This window comes from Notechis scutatus, chromosome Z, assembly GCF_049901735.1.
Source record: "Notechis scutatus isolate UNSWTSFEM ecotype Mainland chromosome Z, rNotScu1.2, whole genome shotgun sequence".
Lineage (NCBI taxonomy): Eukaryota > Metazoa > Chordata > Lepidosauria > Squamata > Elapidae > Notechis > Notechis scutatus.
In genome coordinates this window covers 113,135,572-113,160,588 of record NC_142025.1, presented here as the reverse complement: position 1 = coordinate 113,160,588, position 25,017 = coordinate 113,135,572, and positions in this window count along the sequence as shown.

Genomic DNA, 25,017 nt, shown 5'->3' with positions numbered 1-25,017 from the left:
TTAGATGTTTAGTTTCCTTTCAATCCTTTCAGTGAATTCTTCCAAAAAATTATTGGTTATTCCATTTAAAATGTTTCTCTGTGTCCAATTTTATTTTCTGGGATATTGGATTCTTATTTATGTTCCCAGCTTGATCATGAGATGGATGACATGCAAATTTAATTGATAGATAGGTAGGTAGGTAGGTAGATAGATAGATAGATAGATAGATAGATAGATAGATAGATAGATAGATAGATAGATAGATAGATAGATAGATAGATAATAAAGGAAGGAAGGAATAGAAATATTGAATCACATAGAAAAGAATGAAACCGAGGGAATATGCCAATATTGAGAGAAATAAAAGGGACTGAGTGTAAATCAATGGAGAAATGAAAAAAGGAGAATTAAAAGAAGGAGAGAATCAAAAGGGATGGAATTTCAAAATAATAAAAGAAGGAAGCAATACAATTCAGATAGAACAGAAATCCAAACTTCTATTACTGAATCATTTCAGAAAGCTGCTCAGAAGCAGAGACAGTTCTTCACAGACTTCAGAGTCATTTCCTCTCACTGTGTCACATGCACAGTAATAGATAGCTGTCTCTTCTGGTTTCAAATTGTTCATTTGCAGATACACCTGAGTGCGAGAATCATCCCTAGACATGGTGAAGCATCCCTTGAATTTATCTGGGTAGTAAACAGAAAGATGCGAACCTGTAGTTATGTGGGCTATCCATTCCAGGCCCTTTCCTGGATACAAATCTCAACCAATTCATCCAGAACACATTGAAGTTGAAACCAGAGGTTTGGCATAAGAGACTGAGGGAACCTCCAGGTCTTTTCACATCTCCTCCAGACTCCACCAACTGGACATCAGATTGGACCCCTAAAATGAAAGAAGTTTCAGTGAACTCTCTCCTTATAGACAAGAATTAAAATGAAAGAAGCTGAATATACACTACCTCTGAGGAGATCAAGTAAGAACAAGTTTTGCCGCAGGATCATTTTTACTTCCTCTAATGAATGGAGGGAAATGGAGATTTTTTTATTATTATACTTTAGCCCTATAATAAATAAAGAGATGGAAAAGGTTTCAGGAAAGGGATCGAATCTTGTATCGCCTGAAAAGGGAAATCTTGTGCTTCCTTTAAAGGGAAAATTGTGTCCTGATTTACATATTGCTTGGTTAAAAGAGACCCTCAGGGCAGTCACTTTTTAAGATTTCTTTCCACAGACTTTACATGTGTGGTTTTCAAATGACGTCCCCAATCCTAAGAAAACTGATACTTTGTTTTTGTTTTCTTATGAGTAGAGAAGAGAAAGAACTGGTCTACTTTAGAGTCAGTAAAACAGGGACTTTAACAGTTCCACCCCTTCTCAAATAAATTTATAATGAATATCTATGAAGATGCTCAGTTATCCAGGCCATAGTTGTATCAAAAGTGGATTTCCTTTTTTAAAAGGCAACTGGAGTGATTTTCTGAGGAAAAACAAAGGTGTTTCACTTCCAATCCTAGAAGCTTCCTTAGTTGTATTGGATGCTGTGGGAGATGGAAGGACAGTTATTGACAGTTGAGATTAATTGGTGGGAGGAGGAACGATAGGTTCTGACAGGATGATGACGGCGTGTGTGTGTGTGGAAAGATTGTCTTTGTAGTCATCTGGTCTTAACATTCTCTGAGAGCCATTGTGGTTACCTGGGTTTTATCTGTGAGCTCAGATCACCTGAATTGAGGTGTGGAATCTTCTTGGAACAGCCAAAAGAATTGCATTGTAAATTGAGAATAGGTGGTGTCTTATCCCTCCCACTATGTTGAGAGAGGGCTGTTCAATGTTAACATAAAGAGCCTCTTTTACCCCTCTTTCAAATCAATGGGCCTCTCTGTCCAGAATGTGGACTTTACTGTCTTCAAAAGAATGACCTCTGTCTTTCAAATGCAAATGGACTGCTGAACCCTGTCCTGATGGGATTGGCTACTGTGTTATGCCATGCATTTGGGAAGTGGCTATTTTGTTTCATCAATGTACAGATCTGCAGACATCTCACTGCATTGTATTGCATATATCACATTTTTAAAAAATCGTTTTATCCTTACGGAAGACAGGTTTCTGCCTTAATGTGTTCTTGGGCTTAAGATATACAAATATGTGATCTTGGTTGGAAATCTTCCTGAGCTTTTCAGATATTTCAGCAACATATGGAATGGGAATTATTAAATTGGTGGCTGGAGAAACAGAGGCGACACAAGTGTAAACTTTAACTAACATTTTATTTTAAGCAACAAATGGTTACCCGGGGCTGCTGCCAGCTAATGGGGCAGCTGGCTGGAGGCAACAGCTGATGCCAATTGACAACTCCCTTTTATACTCAGCTGTCAAGCGGCTCAGCCAATAGGAACTGTTTGTGTTCCCCCTTGAATCAAGGACCAGAGGGAGAGCCACAGCTGAATGCAACACAAATGTTGCCTCCTTTTGATAATGGCCTCCGTGGTGGTGGATTTCATGGCGCTTACTTCCAGCCAGTTGGAGTAAGCGTCGACCGTTATCAGGAATGTGTGTCCCTTGGTAGGTCCGGCGAAGTCTATATGGATCCTGGACCATGGTCCCCTGGGGGTTTCCCATTCCAGGATTGGGACGAAGGGAGGGCTTGGTCTGGTTTCCTGGCATTTCCTGCATGAGGCTACCCAAGTCTTAATCTGTTTGTCCATTCCTGGCCACCAGGCGTAACTCCTGGCCAGGGCTTTCATCTTAACTATGCCCGGGTGCCCCTCATGCAACATAGACAACACCCTCTTTTGTAGAGTTTCAGGGATCACAACCCTGTCCCCCCAAAGTATGCAACCCTTCTGTGTAAAGAGTTCGGTTTGCCGGTTTCGAAAAGTTCTAAATTGTTCGCTGCCGTCATTTTCCGGCCACCCTTTTTCCACCCAGTTCAAGACCCGCATCAGTCGTTTGTCTTTATTGGTTTCTCTGGCAATGTCTGACGCGGTCAGGGGTGGGTTGAGTAGTGTCTCTATGTGCAATGCTGATGTTGTGGGTGCCGGGTCGTCCTCCAGGTCGGGCAGGGGGGAGCGGCTCAATGCGTCTGCATGCGTGATGTTCTTCCCGGGTCGGTGTGTCAGCTGGTAGATGTAGGCGGCAAGGAACTCAGACCACCTTGTCATCCTTGGTGACAGTATGTTCGGGGTGGCCTTGTTCCCTGCCAGTATCCCTAGCAGCGGCTTGTGGTCGGTAATAATTGAAAAGGTCCTACCGTATAGGTATTCATGGAACCGCTTCATGCCGGTGATTATTGCTAGGGCCTCCTTGTCCAGCTGGCTGTAGTTCCTCTCCGGCTTGGATAGTGTCCTCAAGAAGAAAGCGATGGGTGCTTCTCTTCCGTCTGGCAGTGTGTGGCTGAGGATGGCTCCGATGCCAAAGGGTGACGCGTCGCAGGTCACGGCTAACGGTAGGGTCTCGCTGTATTGGATGAGGACTGCGTGTGATGTTAGCAGGTTTTTTATTTGTTTGAATGCATTTTCCTCCTGCTTCCCCCAGGCCCAGGTGGCTGTTTTGTCCAGCAGCCTATGTAGGGGTTCCGCTATGGTCACCTTCTGGGGCAGGAAAACATTATAAAAGTTAATGTGTCCAAGAAAAGCCTGAAGTTCCGTCTTATTCCTAGGTCTAGGGGCTTCTTTGATGGTTTTGAACTTTTTTCCGTGGGGTGGATTCTGTTTTTGTCTAGGAGGTACCCCAGGAATTCAACTTTCTCTGTGCAAAGTTGACATTTTTCCTTTTTAACTTTTAGCCCGGTGTCTTTGAATTTCCTCAAGACCTCTCTTAGGTGGCTTTCTAATTGGGCTTTATTTGTAGCTGACACCAGTACATCATCGAAATAGGGTACCACCCCTTTTATTCCTAGTAATAGTCTTTCCATCAGGCTCTGGAATACCCCTGGTGCCACGCTGACTCCAAATTGGAGTCGTTTGCACCGGAATGCCCCTCGGTGGGTTACGATGGTTTGCGCCTCCACGGTCTTGGCATCGACTGGCAGCTGCTGGTATGCCTGCACCAGATCAAGTTTTGCGAAGACCTTGCCTCCCCCCAGTGAGTGCAGAAGGTGCTGTACCACTGGGACAGGTTAGGCACTCGGCTGCAGCGCATGGTTGAGGGTGTCCTTGTAGTCACCACAGATTCTTACGGACCCATCCAGCTTGATTGGGGTGACTATGGGGGTTTCCCACTGGGCATGGTCTATAGGCTCTAAAACCCCTTGCGCGATGAGCTTGTCTAACTGGTCATCGATTTTGGGCTTGAGCGCAAATGGCACTCGCCGTGGCTTAAGGCGGATTGGGGCAATGTTTGGGTTTAGGCTGAAGGATATTGGGGACCCCCGGTACTTGCTTAGGTCACCGCTGAAGACCTCCTGGAAGTCCCTCATGAGCATTTCCTCCCAGTCCGCCTCGGCGACATGGTTGATGACCATCACCTCAATCCCCAATGGCATGAACCGTTGGAGTCCCAGAGACTTGGGCGGTCTTTGTTCACGACGGTGAGCGGAAGTACCTCTGTGCGCCCCTTGAAAGTTATTTTAAAATATCCAATCCCGACCACAGGGATGCGGTTCCCCTGATAATCTTTCAGGGTCAGCTTCTGGTTTTCTAGTTCGCTCCTGTGGATGGTAGGCACAAGGCACTTGATTGTACGCCAGGAGACCATGGAGAGGTAGGATCTGGAATCTACCTCCATCTCACATGGCTGGTCTTCGATGCCTACCTCCACGTGCATTTTCTGGGCGTCGAGGATTGTTGAGTGCCCGATGAAGACTGTCTGATGGGTCTCTTCTTTGCACCGGGCCTCGCTGAACTGCTTGTTCCGCCCGTCCCGGCTCCATCAGCTCTTGGCATGTCGGTCTCTGGTCCTGGGGGGTTGCCATCTTGTTGTCGGGGGCTGCCATCTCGTTGCCAGGGGCTGTGGTTACTCTTGTTCTGGCACACCTTGGCGATGTGCCCCCGTTTGTCGCAGTGCTGACAGATGGCATCGAGGAATCGGCATTCTGAGCGGGGATGATCACCTCCACACCTGGCGCACTGGAACCCTGACTTACGACCTCGCCGATCCCGCCGGTCTCGTTCTGCCTGCAGTCGGTGGATCTCCTCCTCCTCGTCCTCGGTGTCTGAGAAGGAGTCAAGGTCTCTGTGGTGTGTGGTGGTGGTCTTGTGGCTGGTCTCAGGACATGCTTCTGGGGTTGGTGCCATCTCCACGGGTGTGGGTCGGTCTGCTGCATTCAACTGCCGCATCCGGGCCACGGACTGCTTGGTGGCTTCGGCTGCCATCGCTTCGGTGATGGCTTCGGTGGCTGAGATTTCCGCCCTTGCCATCAGCCGGCTCTGGAGGATGGGGTCCCTGAGCCCGAAGACCACGCGGTCTCGCAGGGCCTCATCCATGTCGGTGAAACCGCACATGCCCCAAGATCCCTGAGTGTGGCCATGAAGTCGCTGATGCTCTTGCCCTCTTTCTGATCCCTCGGATAAAATTCGTGCCGTCGGATGAGGTTGGGCATGGCGGGGGCGTAGTGGCTCCACAGCAGCTGGTCGAGGTCGGGCCAGTCCATCTCTTTCACGTCTGTGGGTTTGGCTAGGGCTTTGGCCATCTTGAACACTGCGGGCCCGCAGTGCATCAGGAACACAGCCCTGTTCTTCTGACCACTGGCATTCTTTAGATTGCTGCTCTTGAGGAACATTAGGAATCGGTCAATGTATGATTCCCAGTCCTCGGCAGCTTGGTCGAAGGGTGTGGGTGGTGAGTTGTTGCTGGCCATGTCATCAGGATTTCGGCATCGGTTCACCACGTGCTCTGTTGGTCTCGGTGTCTCACGATCCCACCTTCGTCGCCAGTGTTAGATCGGGTACAAAAGAGACGCGAGACCAGTGCATTTCAAGCTCTTTATTTTATGTTAAGATCTGTACAAAATCTTGGAGCCGCAGCAGCCCTTCATATAGGGATTGCTCGCAGCTTGTCAGCCAATGACAGGACTTTGAATCTCCCGTGATCGGCTCGGCCAATCGCGGTTGATTCTTAGGAAGCCAATCACGGCCGTTCAGGAGACCAATCGGGATGCGGTCAGTGTGGACCAATCAGATTTCAGCTTTTGGAGTATGTTAATATAGAACAATCAGGACCACATGGCCTGGAGCTCCAGAGTGAAAAGGAAGAGATCAAGAAAAAGGGCTGAGGTGCTGAGAGTGCCTGGGTTATATACCCGCTCTTGGGATTTGAATTGAAGCTTGTATTCTGATTGGTTGTCAGACTCCCATGAGGGGCAACTCTATAGGCTGTCCTGAGTTCCAGGCTTGGTTGAGCCTTGCTGGATGATTTATGCCCTGAAAAGGGCTTTTGGCAATTGCTGTAGCTTTACCTGGAGTTCCTTGTTATGTAAAGTATTCTGGCCCAGGCCTTAATGGACCACCCATTAACAAAGGTGGAGGTGAGTTTCTGCTTCTGAGGTGAGTTTCTGCTTCTGAGTTTCTACTCTTTTTAGAGGAAACATTCTGCCTTTTTAATATTTCCTAGGCTATTTCAATTTTGTAGGGGAAGGGTGGGTGCTAACTTCCTACACTACCTTTAAATAAATTTCAACTTTTTAAAAACTACCTAGTTTCATCTCCTAACTATCTATTTTCTCTCTCTCCCTCTCTCCCCACCAAACTGCTCACCGAGTTCCAGGCTGTTTATTCCAAGATAAGTTTTGAGCTTCCACTTGCCATTGTGGAGATTTATTGGCTGCTCCAAATACACAAATGTAACTTTCTCTGAGGAACTCAATGTGTACAACTGCTCGAGGGGAAAGTTCTTGCTTGGCATCAGATCCACTTCCTCTCACTGTGTCTCTCACACAGTAATAGACTGCTGTGTCCACTGATTTCAGATTGTTCATTTGCAAATACAGCTGGCTGCGGGAATCATCCCTGGAGATGGTGAAGCATCCCTTGACTTTATCTGAGTAGTAAATGTAAGAGGAGCTTGTAGTTATGGTGGCCACCCATTCCAAGCCTTTCCCTGGAGCCTGTCTTGCCCAGCTCATGTAATAGCTGCTGAAGGTGAACCCAGAGGCTTGGTAAGAGAGACGGACGGACTCTCCAGGCCTTCTCACATCTCCTCCAGACTCCAGCAACTGGACTTGAGACTTGACACCTAAAAAGAAAGGTGTATCAATAAGCTCTCCTGCATACAAGAATTAAAATGGAAAGAACCTGAATAGAGAGGAAACAATTACCTCTGAGGAATGCTAGTAGGGGCACCAGGTTTAGCCACAGAATCATTTTTGCACCCTGTAATGAATTGAGAGCAGTTGATAGGATAGAACTTAGGAAAATGTTGGTGGGTGTAGCCTAAAAGGAAAACCACCTGACTCAACCCTGTTCAACTATTACAAAGTCTGCACTACTGTTAATCTTGTCATCACTTCTTATCACCAATCCTCTCCCACTTGTGACTGTATGACTGTAACTTTGTCGCTTGTATACTTACGATTTATATTGACTGTTTCCTTTTAACTTTTCTTTATGCATACTGGGAGTATTTACACCAAGACAAATTCCTCGTGTGTCCAATCACACTTGGCCAATAAAGTGTTCTATTCTATTCTATTCTATTCTATTCTATTCTATTCATGGGGATAGGTGCATGTATTTCTATACCACATTTTGGGGGGGCATGTCCATCAAATTTTATAAATATTCCCTTCCAACATTTCCAACAACGTTGGAAGCGTAAAAGTAAAGAAGGGACTTTTTAAAATCTATAGTGGACATATATTAAAGAAAAATAACTTTTGGAGTATGATGTATATTTTAATACTCAAAATTTTGAAAATGGAGATCAAAATGAAACCAGAACTTTTCCTTTTGGGCCTAATGGAAAAAAAAAAAACCTGGAGAAAAAAAATTCAATTTTTTTACTATATATGTTGACAGCAGCAAGACTATTGTATGCACACAAAAAAAGGAAGGACACTTCAATTCCTACCATGAACGAATGATTGCAGAAATTGATGGAGTTGGCTGAAATGGCAAAACTGACCACTTTGATTAAAGAAAGGAGCATAAGTGCTTTTGTTTCCACATGAAGACAGCTTCTAAACTTCGTGCTTGAAGTGGAAAAGAATGAAACTTTGATTTTGGGTTTTACTGAGTAGATTTATACATCTTTATAGAAACGGCTTGTTCATAGTCATAGCAAAAGGTTGAGATTTGATATCTTATTTTACTGCAACAGTGAGAGTCAGAAATCAATTCTTCTTTTTGTTTATTTTTCATATCCTTCCTCACTTCTCTCCCCATCTGTTCCTCCCTACTGTTTTCCTATTTACTTTTGTATTTTGTATCTTATAATATTTTCTAACTCAATAAAAATGATAAACCAAAAAAATAATATTCCCATCATGCTGTTTCATTATCATAATATAATGAAGTTCCTTGATACATTCTAGATCAGGGTTCTTCAAACTTGACACCTTTAAGACTTGTGGACTTCAACTCGCAGAATTCCTCCTTCAGTCCTGTTAGCTCAGGAATTCTGGGAGTTGAAGTCCTAAGTGTTAAACTTGCCAAGTTTGAAGAGCCTTGTTCTACACCTTGCTGCTGAGAAGCACTGAAGATCATCTCTGCTGATATCATCTGAGTATTAAGCTACCATTACAGAGATCTTCGTCTGTATATGTCATTTATCAATTTAGCCCTCCCAACCACCTCCCATCTATAATTAGCTCTGTTGTTTTTACTTCCATCATGTTGGTCAAAGGAGGCTTATCTCTTGTCGCTTTCTCCCGTGCCGGACCCAGCCTGGGTGCAAGGGCTAAATTGATTAATGAATATAAAGGCAAAGATCTCTGTAATTGTAGCTTAATACTCCGACGTTGTCAGCAGAGGCTGACGAAAGCTTAGTAGGTAGATTAAATATAATTTTAAATTCTGCATTGGTTTTCATGTGACAACATTGCTCCCCAGTGTCTAAAGTGAGGAGGGGAAACATTTTCATAATTCTCCAAGGAGATTCTTCTGGTCCACATGTTTCCTCAATATGTGAATGGCAGTTTAGATATTTAGAGAGTTTATCCTGAAGTTTTTCTTCTTCCAGGATGCTAAAAGACTGTATCCTATTCCAGTGTTTTACTGAAACCTGATTGCCTGGTAGAAAGAAAGGTGAACTTCGATCGTTGAACTCATTTTCATAATTCTTCATTTTCTTCCAACATATTTTTTAATTGGATACCTAGAAAAAGATTCCTAAAGTTCTCATGGGAGAGGAATTAATCCTCATTGACTAATCCGGGATCTGGACTGAATCAAGTTGCAGAGCTTCTCTGAAGAAAGGAAGGTTCTTGTCTGGTTGCAGATTCACTCCTTCTTACTGTGTCTCTCGCACAATAATAGATTGCTGTGTCTTCAGTTTTCATTTGTAGATACAGAAGGCTTTTGGCATTATCTCTGGTTATAGTGAAGCATCCTTTGACAGATTCTGCATACTTTTGCCTACAGGGCATCATACCAAATAACTGCAACCCATTCCAGTCCTTTTTCTGGAGCCAGTCTCACTACCCAATTCATGCCATAGCTTCCAAAGTTAAAACCAGAGCCTTTGCAGGAGAACAAGAGGGATTCTCCAGGTCTTTTCACATATACTCCAGATTGTTCCAGCTGAATGCTGCATTTAATACCTGGGAAACAATAAGCATTGTTTCATTCATTTTTTTTAGACTTTATGTGAATGTATTTAATAGTTATAGTTTGTAGTTAACACAGTATAGTTAGTTAAAGTTAAGTTAATTATAGGTATGCAGAGGAAAACAGAGACAGAAGAAAAATGAACCTCACCTCTTAAGAGAGATGAAATCAAAATTCACTGCAGTAGAAGACTAATACCACTACTCATTTTTTTGGCAGAAGCAATATCTTTGTTGTCTGGAGAATAGTCCAAATGATGTAACTTTTCCTGGACATTTTTCAGAGGAGATTTTTAAACAGGAAGCATTTTCTGAATTTGCATACTGATTAGAATAAAGAAGACAGCCCTTCTATATCATGCTCTTTGCTCAGGGACTGGAGATATGGCTTCATCTATAACATTCAAAGGGAAGATCTAGTGAAGGTCTATGGAGATTCTCACTCATCCAGGTCATGGTTGTCCCAAAGGTGCTTTTTTCAACAGGGAACTGGACTTTCTGTGTTTTTTTAAAGATGTTTTGCTTTTCATCCAAGAAGCTTCTTCAGCTTTTCATCCAACAAGAGCCAAAGAAGTTTCTTGGATGAGAAGTGAAACATCTGTTTTTTTTTTTTAAAAAAAACCAGAAAGTCCAATTGCCTCTTGAAAAAGCATCTTTGGGACATCAGGTGAAGAAACAACTCCAAATGTCTTCTTGGTCCAAAACTGTTTTCAGATGGAGGATTAAGGTTTTTTTTTTTATCATAGTTTTGGGAAAATGTTCTCCATTCATCCTTCACTCACCTGAAAACTCTCACCGCCCCTGGAAGTTGAGTCATTGGCACCTGGACTTCTTTTCTTCTTCAGTCTTGAAGAAGCTTTTTGGATAAGTGGCAAAATGTTTCAAACAAACAAACAAACCAAAAAAAAAAAAAAAAAAAAGAATAGAAGCCTAGGTGCCTTGACTCAACCTCCTGACAACTCTACCTAGATGACTGAGTATTTTCATTAAGGTATCTCCTGAAGCTAATTTCTGAAATCTGTTTCCCCTGGCACTTCTGTCTCTTTTTGTCCTCGGTTATTCTCTGTTGCCAGATTTGTTTCTCCAAAGTAGCACGTGGCCAAGCCTGAGTGAACACCCCTTTTCCTTTGGAAAAGAATTGAAATAAAGAAGGAAATTCTGTTTTAACCCCAGTTTTGCTGAGGAAACTTATATACATCTCGTTCATAGGAATGGGGTGAGATGAAACCAGGCAAAGAGAATAGATAGAGCAAAAAACAAAAATAAAAAAGGGGGAAGTTTTGACAGGGACTATTTGTCCCATGTGGGATGCAAATAGGGAAAGACCCTGCATAGACAAACATATCAGAGCTTCAAAGTGTATTCCATTTTTCCACATTCCATTTTGTTTTCACTTTGGAAGAATTGCATCTTTGTGTACACTGGACATCCTCTGACAATTTCTTATGGCTTCATTAAACCAGAAGCTCTAATAAAAATATATATAGTCCTTAGAATAGAGCATCATTTTATCTATAAACAAAACAGGATTCAGCAATAGCACTTAGACTTATATACCACTTCCCAGTGCTTTACAGCACTCTCTAAGCAGTTCTTAGAGTCAGCATATTGCCCCCAACAATCTGGGTCCTCATTTTATTGACCTTGGAAGAATGGAAGGGTGAGTTAGGCATGAGCCAGTCTGAAACTTGGGAATTTTGAAGTTTGAGCAGAGTTAGCCTGCAATAGATCATTCCAACCACTGCAACACCATGGCTCTTCAATCTAACAGTCATTCCCTCCATTGAGATTATAGGTTTCTTTGCAAAAAATTGAGATTATGGGCAAGTTTTATGGGAGTCAAGAATGGCATGTTTAACTATAAGCATATACAACAATAGAAAGGATTACTTTTGAATAAATGTATGTCTTACTTTGCAATGTAGACATTCTGGGGCTGGTTTTACCTGGTCACATATCCAAACCTACAAGATGAGACTTTTTTTTTTCATTTTTTTTCCCATTTAAATCTCCCTGTTAAGCAAGGTGATGGAGAGATTCCAATTGTTCTCACTCCCAATTGTTACTGGAAGGTAGGCCAAGTCAAAACACCTATTTTATATGGTATGAAGTTGTAGCAAAAGCTATCAAGGCAGGAAGACAGTCGAAAACATTCAGTCTCATAGAATTTCTGGAAGGGGAGGTTTGCAATAACCAGTGTTTGACTCCCCCTTGACTCAGCCAGAACTTCAGGATTAAGGGGATTGAATCAACTTAATTTATATAGTAGAAATGAAAAAAGAGCAACATATACAATGGAGTTAGATTCAGCAGAATTGTCAATACTGAGAATCAGAAAGGACTGAACTGCAAAATATATCAAGGATGAATTGTGGAATATCAATTCATATTGGTGCCTTGAAATACATTTCAAGTTTTTAAAAAGTACCCAGTTTCATCTACTGACCATAGATTGTTTTTTTTTTCTTCCTACCAAACTGCTAACCAGGTTCCACACTACTTAGGCCAGGGTCATTCCCGAGCTTCCAAAGGAGATTTATTGGCTGTTCCTGTTACAGAAATTCAACTTTTTGTCATAAACTCATAAATTACTACAGCTTCTTTGATGAGAATGTTCTTGTTTGGCATCAGATTGACTTCCTCTCACTGTGTCTCTTGCACAGTAATAAACTGCCGTGTCCTCCACTTTAAGATTTATTTATTTATTTATTTATTTGATTTATTTATTTATTTGATTTGCCAATTGTTTACAAGATAATAAGTATAAGTGTATACATAGTTGTGAATACATGAAATGGGTACATATAAGAAAAATAAAAGAAGAATAAGAGAAACAATAGGACAGGGATGGTAGGCACGTTGGTGCGCTTATGCACGCCCCCTACAGACCTCTTAGGAAAGGGGTGAGGTCAATAGTAGACAGTCTAAGGTTAAAGTTTTTGGGGTTTGGGAAGAAACTACAGAGTCGGGTAGAGTATTCCAGACATTGACCACTCTATTGCTGAAGTCGTATTTCCTGCAATCAAGTTTGGTGCGGTTTACTTTGAGTTTGTATCTATTGTGTGCTCTTGTGTTGTTATGGTTGAAGCTGAAGTATTCATTGACAGGTAGGACATTGCAATGTATGATTTTATATACCATGCTTAAGTCAGACCGAAGACAGGCGTAATTCAAGGTTTTCTAGTTCTAGAATTTCAAGTCTGGTGGCATAAGGTATTCTACAACGAGTAGAGGAGTGGAGAACTCTTCTTGTGAAATATTTCTGGACTTTCTCAATTGTGCTAATATCAGATACGTAATGTGGGTTCCAGACTGATGAACTGTATTCGAGTATTGGTCTAGCAAATGTTTTGTACGCTCTGGTTAGTAGTGTGATATTACCAGAGAAAAAGCTATGTAGGATTAGGTTAACAACTCTTAATGCCTTTTTGGCTATGTAGTTACAGTGGGCTCTAGCACTTAGATCATTAGAGGTGAGTATTCCAAGGTCCTTTACAGAGCTTGGGTCATCAACAAGATCTTGACTATTCAACTTGTATTTTATTTTCTGATATTTTTTTTATTGCCAATATGTAAGACAGAGCATTTATTTGTTGAGATTTGAAGTTGCCATTTGTTTGACCATTCTGATACATAGTCAAGATCTTTTTGTAGGGTAGCAGTATTGTCTGTGGTATTGAACAGCTTTACATCATCAGCGAAGAGAACGCAATTGCTCTTAATATGATCACAGAGGTCGTTTATGTAGAGTATGAAGAGAGTTGGTCCTAGAACACTGCCTTGGGGGACACCACTATTGACAGGTACTGGATTTGATAGGACGCTCCCGATTTTGACCATTTGTTGTCTGTTTGCCAGGAATGCTTCTATCCAGTTATTCAGTTGTCCAGAGCTACCATAGGATTTTATTTTTAGGAGTAGTTTGTCGTGTACCACTGAATCAAAGGCTTTACAGAAGTCTATGTAGATTGCGTCTATTGCTTTGCCCTGGTCGAGTTGTGTCGTCCATATGTTTTTGCAGTGTAAGAGTTGCAGATTACAGGATAGTTTTTTCTGAAACCAAATTGTTTATTGGAGAGTAGGTTATTTGTCTCTAAGTGGAGGATGATGGATTGGTTAATAATTGATTCCATGACTTTACAGGTGACGCAGCATAAGGAGATTGGTCTGTAATTTTCAACTAGGCTTGGGTCTCCCTTTTTGAAGATGGGGATGACTGTGGCTTGTGACCATAGGTTAGGCAAGGAGCTGGTCCTGAAATATTTTTCAAAGATTATGCTTAGAGGTTTGGCTATGGCAGGGGATAGCTTTCTTAAGAAGTAGGCACATATTCCATCCGGTCCAATAGATAGAGATGGTTTTAGATCGCGTAGTGATTTTTCAACATTGTCTTCTGTGAAATCGATATGTATTAGATCATTATTGTTATATGTGGTACGGCTAGGAAATACTGGGCATGATCCATTGCTGTTTACAAATACTGAGCCGAAGAATGTGTTAAAGATGTTGGCTTTAAGATTGTTCATTTGCAAATGCAGCTGGCTGCGGGAATCATCCCTGGAGATGGTGAAACGTCCTTTGACTTTGTCTGAATAGTTAATCGGAGATGAGGATGTTTCGATCCTTGCCACCCATTCCAGTCCTTTCCCTGGAGCCCGTCTCACCCAGCCCATGTAATAGCTGCTGAAGGTGAACCCAGAGGCTTGGCAGGAGAGACGGAGGGACTCCCCAGGTCTTCTCACATCCCCTCCAGACTCCACCAACTGGACTTGAGACTTGGCACCTGAAAAGAAAGGTATATCAGTAATCTGTTCTGAATACAAGAATTAAAATGAATAGGGAAGAAACAATTACCATGGAGGAATGCCAGTAAGGACACCAAGTTTAGCCACAGAAGCATTTTTGCTCTGTGCAATGAATGGTGGGGAGTTGACCAAAAAGGATTCCTTTTGTTTTGGTGGGTGTAACCTGAAAAGGAAAACTGACTGGCTTTTTTAAGAAGGAAATTGTGACTTGATTTACATAATGGTTGTGATAAAAGAGCTCACCAGTGCATTCATCTTACAGTTTTCTTGCAGACTGCCTACAGTGTTGATTTAATGTTATAACTCTTCAGTTTTAGGAAAAAAGAAAGCAACCTTTAAGTTAGAGTAATAAAGGCAAGGAAAAGGTGATTTAAGGAAACAAATGATGAACCAGCACTAAGAACATTTGAAAGTGGCATGGTAGAAAACATGAAAACAGCTTCACATCGACGTTTGGGAAACGTTTTACACATTTTCCCATTTAATATGAATATTTGAAGAATCCCAAAAAGAACTGAATGCAGACTAAGATCATTTTTGTTTTAGATGCTATTTTGTGTAGTGTTTTTGTCAGTTGATACTTGCCCAGAGTTGATTCGACAAGATGGACACCCATAAAAATTGAAACAACAATAATGACAAAAGTAATTATAATAACAATTGCAATTTTAAAAAGTTGTCAAAAACAGTGTAGAATATATTGTTATCAATATTATATATAATAAACGACTTTGTGAAAGGAAAGTGGGAAGGGAGGGAGGGAGGGAGGGAGGGAGGGAGGGGGGAGGGAGGGAGGGAGGAAGGAAGGAAGGAAGGAAGGAAGGAAGGAAGGAAGGAAGGAAGGAAGGAAGGAAACTGAAGTTCAGAACGAGACTTTAAAAACAGAAAAAGGATCTTGGTATTTCTCCTGCTACAAATATTTATTTATTTATTTATTTATTTGATTTGCCAATTGTTTACAAGATAATAAGTATAAGTGTATACATAGTTGTGAATACATGAAATGGGTACATATAAGAAAAATAAAAGAAGAATAAGAGAAACAATAGGACAGGGACGGTAGGCATGTTGGTGCGCTTATGCACGCCCCCTACAGACCTCTTAGGAAAGGGGTGAGGTCAATAGTAGACAGTCTAAGGTTAAAGTTTTTGGGGTTTGGGGAAGAAACTACAGAGTCGGGTAGAGTATTCCAGACATTGACCACTCTATTGCTGAAGTCGTATTTCCTGCAATCAAGTTTGGTGTGGTTAACTTTGAGTTTGTATCTATTGTGTGCTCTTGTGTTGTTATGGTTGAAGCTGAAGTATTCATTGACAGGTAGGACATTGCAATGTATGATTTTATATACCATGCTTAAGTCAGACCGAAGACGGCGTAATTCAAGGTTTTCTAGTTCTAGAATTTCAAGTCTGGTGGCATAAGGTATTCTACAACGAGTAGAGGAGTGGAGAACTCTTCTTGTGAAATATTTCTGGACTTTCTCAATTGTGCTAATATCAGATACGTAATGTGGGTTCCAGACTGATGAACTGTATTCGAGTATTGGTCTAGCAAATGTTTTGTATGCTCTGGTTAGTAGTGTGATATTACCAGAGAAAAAGCTACGTAGGATTAGTTTAACAACTCTTAATGCCTTTTTGGCTATGTAGTTGCAGTGGGTTCTAGCACTTAGATCATTAGAGGTGAGTATTCCAAAGCCCTTTACAGAGCTTGGGTCATCAACAAGATCTTGACTATTCAGCTTGTATTTTATTTTCTGATTTTTTTTGCCAATATGTAAGACAGCATTTATTTGTTGAGATTTGAAGTTGCCATTTGTTTGACCATTCTGATACATAGTCAAGATCTTTTTGTAGGGTAGCAGTATTGTCTGTGGTATTGAACAGCTTTACATCATCAGCGAAAAGAACGCAATTGCTCTTAATATGATCACAGAGGTCATTTATGTAGAGTATGAAGAGAGTTGGTCCTAGAACACTGCCTTGGGGGACACCACTATTGACAGGTACAGAATTTGATAGGACGCTCCCAATTTTGACCATTTGTTGTCTGTTTGCCAGGAATGCTTCTATCCAGTTATTCAGTTGTCCAGAGATACCATAGGATTTCATTTTTAGGAGTAGTTTGTCATGTACCACTGAATCAAAGGCTTTACAGAAGTCTATGTAGATTGCGTCTATTGCTTTGCCCTGGTCGAGTTGTGTCGTCCATATGTTTTTGCAGTGTAAGAGTTGCAGATTACAGGATAGTTTTTTCTGAAACCAAATTGTTTATTGGAGAGTAGGTTGTTTGTCTCTAAGTGGAGGATGATGGATTGGTTAATAATTGATTCCATGACTTTACAGGTAACGCAGCATAAGGAGATTGGTCTGTAATTTTCAACTAGGCTTGGGTCTCCCTTTTTGAAGATGGGGATGACTGTGGCTTGTGACCATAGGTTAGGCAAGGAGCTGGTCCTGAAAGATTTTTCAAAGATTATGCTTAGAGGTTTGGCTATGGCAGTGGATAGCTTTTTTAAGAAGTAGGCACATATTCCATCCGGTCCAATAGATAGAGATGGTTTTAGATTGCGTAGTGCTTTTTCAACATTGTCTTCTGTAAAATCGATATGTATTAGATCATTGTTGTTATCTGTGGTACGGCTAGGAAATGCTGGGCATGATCCATTGCTGTTTACAAATACTGAGCCGAAGAATGTGTTAAAGATGTTGGCTTTAATGGTGTCGTCGTTGCAGTCTTTACCATCAGGTCCTATCAAGGGTGGGATAGACCTTGAGTCTTTTAGTTTGTTGTTTACAAAATTGTAAAATGCACGGGTGGAATTGGTGCTTAGAAGGTTTTCCTCTTGTTTAATGTGATAATTGGTGCATTCGGTCTTTATCTGGTGGCATAAATTTTTGTATCGGCTTTTGAAATTGGCAACGTGACCAGATTTGTTTTTCCACCAGAGTGATCTCTTTTTGGATTGAAGTTTCCTTATTGTTATGGGTAATCTGCTTTTTTGTTTTGTTTTGGGAGTTGTTGTTGGTACATATAGTTTGATGACTCTTTTGACTTCAAGGAAAAATATGTTGTAATGGTCTTCAACAGTATTGCATCCAGTGAATAGAGATTGCCAATCAAGGGATGAGAGATTGTTGTCTATAAGATCATAGTATAAGATCATTTTTGAAGTTACAATTGGGGATTACATCATTGTGGTGATTTTTGTGTGGGCGTATGTTGAGACAAAAGTCAATCATATTGTGGTCACTGCTGGAAAAGGGTTCTTTAGTTTGTAGTCCATAAATTAAATTCAAACTATTGCAGAAGATGAGATCGAGGCAGTTGTTTAGTCTAATGTTGTTGGTTACTAGTTGTTCCAGTCCCAGATTTGTAATAGCATTGTAGAAGGTTGTGTGTATGATTTCAGTTGTACAATCATTTATGGTCCAGTCAATACGAGGTAGATTGAAATCGCCAAGAAAGATAAAAGGTTATGGGCAGGATGCAGCCCATGTTAGTAATGTATTTAGCTTGTTTACATATTCGATGTCATAATCAGGTGCTCTGTAACATAAGTAAGAATCGAATTGTGATATTTAAGGATAGTTCACAGATGATGGCCTCAGGGAGAGCAAGCTCCTGGGTAACTTGGATATTTTTTAGATGTAAGGACTTTTTATAGAAGATAGCAACACCACCTCCTCTATGAATTTCACGATCTGATCGGTAAACATGATAGTCTCTTACTGTGGTAATGGAGTCAGGGAGAGATGCATTGAGCCATGTTTCACAGACAAATATAATGTCGAATTTAGCCATATTTAGTAGGAGGAAAAATTCAGGTATTTTATTCACGAGGCTTCTTGCATTGAGTAGTTTGCATTTAAGGCCAGCAGTAGTTGGAATTGAGGTAGTTAGGGGCGTGCATGCCTAGTCTTGGGTGATGGTGGATCGGTTGAGGTAGGGTTGTGTTTGACGGTTAAAGCTGAGTTGCGGGTTGTGTGGCTTACTTTTGATACAGTCAGCATGGTAGTCAATGTACAGGTCCTTCTCTCCATTGTCTAGACGTTTTTTGAGTTCGGTGTGGAGTACACGGGAGCGGGCACGTTGCTGTATGGTTAGGTCAGGGCGACAACGGAGATTCTTATGGTTGGTGTTGGTTTTGGCGAGTGAATTTATAGTGTAAATGAATTTACGTTTGCTTGATTCATTTTTGCAAATGACCCTGCACAAGCGTGGGGCCATAGAGCCGTCTCTGTTTTTGAGCTCTCGGCCAATGCGGGAAATGTCAAGTATTTCATCAGCGGAGATGGTTGATGCTTGATAATCACTGATGATGTTTCTGACAGTTGTGATGTCATCATTGTCATTGATGTCCTCTAGACCAAATAAGATGGCGTTTGGACGTTTCCGTTCACGCTCAACAGCTTCTCTGATGAGGATTGGGATATCAATATTTGTCTGGGTTGTGTTTATTTGTGGATTGGGTTTTGGATTGGGTTGTGGTTGTTGGGTAGAGATGTGGTTAGTAGCTATTGGATGTTCAGGTTTTTGCGTTGTTTCTTTTTTTTCAAGGTTGGATATTCTTTCTTTTATGGCGTCCAGGGATGCTACTATGGTGTTAAGGGATGTTTCAATGGTTTCAATGGTATCAACTCTTTCCAACAGATCCAGTTTGGGTTTGCATGGTTTGCAGAGATATGGAAACTCATTGGATGATTCCAGGTATTGAATAAATTGCTTGGTTAATCCCAAGCAGTCATGATGAGCGTATTTTTTACACAGAGAACATTTGATGGAGTTTTCATTATCTTTTTTAGATTTTTGTAGCATTTAAGGCATGTGCAGGAGTCTTGTGGTTCATTGGTGGGGATTATCTTCTCTTTAGGTTGTGGTTTGGCATTGGATTTTCTTTTTGGCATGGTAGGTTTGTTAAGATAGTACGTTGATTGAATTAATTAAAGGAACAATTTTGGGTAATCTATATAGCCAATATCACACCAATCAATCAATTGCAGTAATCTCTCTAGTCAGATAATATTCCTGAGCAACAATCAGCCTAATCAATTAATTACTCTAATCACTAATCAATTAATTACACTAATCATTAATCACACTGTTCATTTAAATTCACTAAATCATTGATTTTACTATTCAATTAAATTACATGAATCTTGATCTTTTAAACTAGTCAGTAATCACACTATTTGCACTAAACACTCTAATCACACTAATAAATTAAAACAATAAATCAATTAAACCATTAATAAAATATTTTATAGAAATTGATTATCTAATCGTTGATATAGGTGATGAGGTAGAAAAGTTGTAAGTTTTGAGGTAATGAATTAATCAGTGTTTGATTAAAGTAATGAGGTAGTATTAAGAGTCTGCAAGGAAAGGGTTAATTGTTTTACTAGCAGCTGTAGTTGACTGAATGAGAGGAATTTATTGCTCTTGTAATAGCAGATTGCTATTACTCTGTAAACAAAAGGTTGTAACACGATGTTCAAAGGGTTTTTGAAATAGAGTAAAACTTGCTGAATTAAACACTTTGACTACAATCAATATGTCTCTGAATAAGATTGTTTTGCAATAGTTTCTTAAAGCTCTTCAAGTTGAGTAGTAGTAAAAATACAGTCCAGAAGTTTGGATTAACCAATCCAATCTGTCCTTTACTTTTAACTAAATCTGACAGTAACTCCAGATCGTTAATCGCAGCTATTTTCCTCCTTAGAGTCCCACTTTCCAAGGAAAATTCCACTGCAGAAATTGGAGTGATTTTTACCAAGATTAAGCACGCTGTTACAAGATCTTTCCTTTCTTTTTACTTCTGTCACAGCTTTGATTTAGCCATGCTAAGTCTCTTTTAGTTCGGATGGAGAGGTTTTCTTGAGTCAGTCTCAAAAGCATTCCTCTGCCGTCCAGGGTGACTTTTGGCTACTAAGAGCCTCAGGGCTTTTTCCTCCCTGGTTTTTTTTTTTTGCCAGCTGACCAATGTGGCGGTGAAAACTGCGTGGGGGATATTAAAGGAAATGCATTGTCTGGCGTGGAAGATAACTTCTATCAGCTGTGTGAGGGATTTAAATGAAGGTAGGTTGTTAGCACTCCGCAGGCAGGCTCCGAGTGAAGGAAAGGGCTTCACTTCTCTGGGGAAGGAGAGGAGGGCTCCGGATCTGTTAGCAGGAATATTTGGGCTCCACAGCTTCAGAATCTAGCGTTTTTGGGCTTGTTTTTTGGACTCAGGTTTACTCACAGTTACTGGTGTAACAGCAGCTTTAAAAGTGGTTTCTGGTGCAGGTGATGGCTTTATAGGGAGATAGTGGTCCAGGAGCGAGAGCTTCACCTTCCTCATAAGTACTTATTTATAATATAAATAAGTATAATAAATAAAATTATTTATATTATTATTTATTATTAAATATAATAAATAAAATTATTTATTTATATAAGTACTTATTTATAATATTAATAATGATGACAAAAAAGACCTCATGTTTTTCTATTATCTATTTTTAACCAATCATCAGATCCACAAATTTTCATTGTTTGCTTTCATGAAAAGTTTATAAATAATTTTCTAACCTAAAAAAAATTGTTTAGCCTTCTCTGCAGATTCCATCATCTTCACCTCCGATCGCTCCTTTGTGGGTGGCATTGAGTTTTTCCATTTATAAGGATATAATATTCTCCAAGCAGGTATAATATATAAAAGCAAAGTTTTATGAGTTCTTTTTTCTAGTTGCTTCTCTATTAGTTCAAAGGGAAAAGTTTCTGCTTTCAATTGTAGCTTTACCCCCAAAGTCTTCTGGATTAGTGTACATATTTGATGTCCAATTCTTGTAGCTTTTTTTTTGCATGTTCACCAAAATCCCTTTATTTTATTTTATTATTGTTATTTTTCATTTCATTATTATTTTTCATATTATTATTTTTCAAACTATCTGGACAGTTTTTCTGATGACAAAAAAAGAAATAATACACATCCTTTTTTTTAAATAAACCTTTTCTGTATCACAGGGTGGATAGTAGCCTCCTGAGAGTTGGAATTTTCTTGAGAGATTTTCAGGGAGCAAACACAGAAATAACAATTATCACTGCCCCCAAATTAGACAATATCTATTTAGAATTTCTTTATTCCCTCCCCTACCCTCACCCATAAACCATAGATAGTGGTTTTTGTGTCAACACTGCCCCCTGGTGTCCATAGTGAGGAAAGGACACATCTTTCTAATTCACTGAGGAGATTCTTTAGGTCCAGAAGTTTCCTTAATATATTAATGGCAGTTTGGATATTTAGAAAGTTTATCCCAAAGTTTCCTTTTCAGATTTCTGCCATTATTAGTAAAGGAGAAAATGCTATTCGTTTTATTTTCTCAGAAGTCAGAATACTTTACAAACAGGGAAGGTAAACGGGAATTTTGAAGCCATTTTCCTCAATCTTCATGGTCTTTCAGGATACTTTCTTCCAGGATACCCAAGACAAAGGAATCCTAAAAATTTCACTATATGCTGCTGAATCTTAATTAGCCAATCCATGATCTTGGGCTGAATCAAGTTGAAGAGCTGCTCTGAAGGTTTTTGTTTAGCTTCAGATTCACTTCCTCTCACTGTGTCTCTTGCACAGTAATAGACTGCTGTGTCCTCTGTTTTGAGGCTGTTCGTCTGCAGATACAGCTGGCCTTTGGCATCATCCCTGGAGATGGTGAAGCATCCCTGCACTTTGTCTGAGTAGTAAGTGCTGGTTGAACTTGGATGTATCTCTGAAATTCATTCCAGTCATTTCCCTGGGGCCTGTCTCACCCAGTGCATGTAGTGGTTACTGAATCCAGAGGCTTGGCAAGAGAGACGGAGGGACTCTCCAGGCTTTCTCACATCCCCTCCAGATTCCTCCAACTGGGCCTGTGACTGCACACCTAGAAAGAAAGGAGTTTCAGTGACATCTCCGTATACAAGAATAGTAAACTGAAGGAAATGCTGTAAGGGGAAGCATTACCTTGAAGGACTGCTAATAAGCACACCAACTTTGGCCACAGAGGCATTCTTTCTCCCTCTAATGAATGGAGGGGAATATGAACAGGAAAGGGTCCAGGAAAGGGCTCAAACTTTGTATTATGGGAAACCACCTGGCTCCTTTAAAGGGGAAATTGTGCCCTGATTTCCATATTGATTCAAAAAAAGTTTCACAGGGCAGTCACCTATAAATTTCTTTGAATACACTTTACAAACATGATTTTCAAGGCACATTACAGAAACACACACATACACACTAGCACATGCAGAGCGGTATACTTTATTATGCCCCAAAACTGTTTTTCAAAAGTCAACTTGATTATTTCTCTTGAGAACTTTTCATTTCCAAGGAACTTCTTGAATGAGAATTGAAATGTTTTCATGGTAAATAAGCCAACAAAGTCCAGTTGCCATTTGAAAAACATCTTTGGGACAACCATGATCTGGATGATTAAGAATCTCCGTAGACATTTTATTATCAGGGTTCTTTAAACAGTGAGTCAAACGCTTGCACTGGTTTTAGCATTTTTTTAATCCAGTGATTATTTAAATTAGTTAGTTACTTAATTAAGTGAGTAAATTAGCTTCTAATAAACAGTTTAGGAAAGAGTTTAAAAGTGAGGGGGAAAAACATGCACCGAGAATAAAACTTCAATAGCTGTGCTGGAGACCAAACATTTTTCTTGATCCTGATATTTTTTTTTTGAAGAAACCAAAAAGAACTGAATGTTGACCAAGCCATAAGGCACAATTTCTAAGCCATATGTGAATTGCATTCAGATGGTCAAGTCACAAAGTATTAATGAAACTTTTTTACTGGCAGAGTAGAAATAGTTGGACACTCTTGGGTCCTATTATGTTGATTTTATCTGAGCAGTCTTATGCATTTCACATACTGGTTGTATTATAGTTGTAATTTGTGTTCTGTTTCTATTGGTTGCTAGCTGCCCAGGGATGATTCCTCAAGATCGATAGGCATGCAAATTGAGAATAATACTAATACTACCAATACTAATATTGTTAATAACAATTCTCCTTGTGGTTTTTCTTGCCTAAGTATATGGCTTTACTTTTCTCTACATTGAGTTTCATATTGTTAGATACGGCTCAGTGTTCTAGATATATCATCTTAAAGAAATTTTCTTTTAAATTATATTTTAATGTACACTTTAAACCTTTTGTCCACATATTCTCCCATTGTTGAAGCACTACATTGTATCCAAAATTCCTTGCTCTCTTAATTATACAGTTTCACTTTCTTTACATCTTCGCTATTCAAATTCAATGATAACAATGTTTTATAAACCTTAGCAGTAATATGTTCACCACTACCACACAGTAAGATTATCAATTCATTTTTAACAAAGTCATTTGTCGAAATTTCTGGTCAGATTTTGAGGAAACAATAACAGAAGTAGCAACCAATTATACTTCCTCCAAAATCTGACAATATCTTATGATGATGATTTTATCCATTCTGTTGATGTGACTCTTGGTAATTCTCTGAGGCAGGTCTCTCCACATCTTCAGATCTTGCATTATATCTTTTGAGTTTTTCTATGCTCTGGCTTGCGTCCACCCTAATACTATTCAGCCAAGATGTTCTTTTTTTTTTTTGAAACAAATTTTATTAATTTTAAAGACAAACAAAACATCATTAAACATTGAACACATGAAACCTCTTTCCCTTATAAATTTTTACAAGGCAGATAAAACATTATTTTATACAACATAATTCTAATGTATCCCATTTCCACATAAATATCTTTTAGCAGATTTCTCATTATTTCTCTTTACTCTTATTCAATTACGTTTCTTTTCTATATTTATCCATTTTACAGTCATCATATTCATATTTCCCTCTGACTTGTTTACAATTATTCTCATCTAACTTTCCTCTAAGGTTTTATTAAGTCTCAAACAAACATAGACACACAAAACACAAAAACATAAAATTTCTTTTTAGAAAGTGGCTTGGCCCCGGATTACCTCTCTTTATACGGACTTCAATTAAATTCATGCTCATCTTATATACCATTACCTATCTTATTTACCATTCTATATCTTCATTATAACTTCTCCCCGCTTTTCACTCTTCTTAATTCTATTTTATTTATTTCATCTTAGTTTAGATCATTATACTTGTATCTTTTGTCCATTCTTTTCCAATTATTCATTTATCTCATTCCCTATAGTAAAAAAAAAAAAAAAAAAAAAGATTTCTCCTGAAATTACTAATCGAAGTATGATGCCTTTCTATCGCTCCCCTAGATTGACATTTAAAATAACACCTGGTTCCCCATCTGATTCTGCTTAGTACATTATACCTACTAATTTTTAAAAGAAAGAGAAAATAGTAAATCTATAAAGTAATTAAATATTAAATCTTGTAACAACAATAGTCAATTAGACTCTATAAACTAAGTATTTTAAACATTCCCTTTAATATTTTATTAAATCTTAAAATCTATCATTATTAAGCATTTTAATTTTTAAATCTTTGTTTAGATCTTATAAAATTCTACT